The following is a 2,125-nucleotide window of genomic DNA, read 5'->3' on the forward strand; positions in this document are numbered from 1 at the left end:
GAGTGCACCCCGTAAGGAGAGCCACCCAGCATGAAAGAAAGTGCAGCCTGCCCAGGAATGGCCCTGCACACGGAGAGCTGACACAGCAAGATGATGCAACAAAAAGAAACAGATTCCCAGTGCCGCTGATAAGGATAGAAGTGGTCACAGAAGAACACACAGCGAATGGACACAGAGAACAGAGAACTGGCGGGGGCGGGGGAAGGGGAGAGAAATTTTTTTAAAAATTAACCATATATTTTATGTAACCCAATACATGCACAATATTTTAATTTAAACTCGTGATCAATTAAGAATTATTCATGAGCTATTGTCCCTTTTCTTCATACTGTCTCCAAAATCTGATGTGCATTTTATGTTCGCAGCAAATCTCAGTTTGGACTGCTCTCACGGCACGTGCTCAGTAGCCACGTGTGGCTGGTGGCTTCCGTAATGGACAGGGCAGCTCTGGGGAAAGGATGGGAAGAGTGTTTCAAGCTGAGGAAAGCAGACTGAGAAGGCGAGGGTGGGGAGGATCAGCTATGAGTACTGTTTAAGCCTCCACCTGATAGAATCTTTAGCAAAAATGAGATCAGCCTAGCAGGGAACTGGGGTCAGCTCTCACTAATATTTTGAAAGCTGTTTGAATTGTGTACAAATTTCCTTTCTGCCCCTAGTATGCAAAGTACCCTACAATGAGTGATGAATCAGACTTTCCCCATGAAAATTCCTGCTCTGTTTCAGAGTGCTTTGTGATCTTGGGTAAATTGCCTAACCTCTCTGTGTCTATGTTTTTTTTCACCCCTAAAGAAAGGATGATAATAATACAACTTATCTCAGAGGTTGTTGCAAGGAGTATATGTTAAGCACTTAAAACCAGATTGGGCCCGTGGTCAGCATCCTTTAGACACTGGCTATTGTTACAGGACTTGGAATTGTTTTCAGTTCCTAAGTTAATGATGTGCAAGAAGGAGCAAGTAGGAGATGAATCTGTAGCCAACTGAGTTTACTAAGCTTCAGACTGGAGAGGGAAGAAGGGAGGCGAATGTTCCAAGAGTGTAATTCATTTAAAGTCACAACATAAGGAAGTGGGTGGCAGCGCAGATACAAAGCAACTGGAAAAAGTTAGCCATCAAGAAAAATAAACCAGGAAAGACATGAACACAGAAGAATAATGGCCACCAAATTCTGGCTCCCTGCTGTGCCCCATGGTTTGGAAATTCAAATGCCCGCAGGGGCTGGGCTGGTTGTGCAAACAAGCAAAACAGTCTGAGTGTAAGCGATAGAGTATAGTGGGGTCTGTGGCAAAGAATTCCTCGTGGGGTCTGTGGCAAAGAATTCCTCGGCTTAGCCAACTGAAGTCAATACTGAAGTACATTTTTCTGTTTAACATAATGAATAAGTGCAATTACACTTGAAACCTTACTAACAGATGGCTCAAACCTTGGAAACTTACTAACAGATTACTCAAACCTTCTGGGCCTCAGTTTTCTCATCTGTTAAATGGAGATAATTGCAACTACTTAAAAGAATGGCAGCACATACACTAAAACTGGAACGATACAGAGAAGATTAGCATGGCCCCTGTGCAAGGATGACACGCAAATTTGGGAAGCGTTCCGTATTTTTGAAGAACACGCAGCAAATGGACACAGAGAACAGACAACTGGGGGGGTGAAGAGAAATAAATAAAAAATAAATCTTAAAAAAAAAAAAAAAGAATGAATGCAAGTGAATCACTTAGAACAGTGCCAGACATGCAGCAGCCATTCAAAACCTATTCACTATCATCATTATCACTGCTGCTGTTGTTACGATTAGTTGTCTTGCAAAAATGGAGACAGCAGAGCATGGGGAATCCTCATGCTGGCACAATTAACGCCCCTAACGCAGAGTGCAGACAGATTCAGGTCTGCCACTTACCAGCTAAGTGACTCGTTTATGTTACGTAGCTTCTCTGAGTTCAGTTTTCTGGTCTGTTAAACGGGGGTGATGTTATCTACTTGTATCAGCAGGTACCATTTCACACGGCAAGGGCGCCGAGGAGGGCGGTCCTTGGGAATGGCAAATCCAGAAGCTGAACCTGATCAAGGACCCTGAAACTTCCTAACATTTCACCCAAGTTCAGCTTCAGCCTAGGCTGGAT

At 43.6% G+C, this 2,125-nt stretch overlaps 1 non-coding gene across 1 annotated transcript; it reads left to right on the top strand.

The window, feature by feature from the left end:
- The first annotated feature begins 1,498 nt into the window (after positions 1-1,498).
- Positions 1,499-1,608, top strand: LOC111764710 (U6 spliceosomal RNA). Its single transcript, XR_002797257.1, has one exon. It is a non-coding gene; the product is annotated as a U6 spliceosomal RNA (small nuclear RNA).
- Positions 1,609-2,125: the final 517 nt, after the last annotated feature.

This window comes from Dasypus novemcinctus, chromosome 23 (assembly GCF_030445035.2).
Source record: "Dasypus novemcinctus isolate mDasNov1 chromosome 23, mDasNov1.1.hap2, whole genome shotgun sequence".
Classification (NCBI taxonomy): Eukaryota; Metazoa; Chordata; class Mammalia; order Cingulata; family Dasypodidae; genus Dasypus; species Dasypus novemcinctus.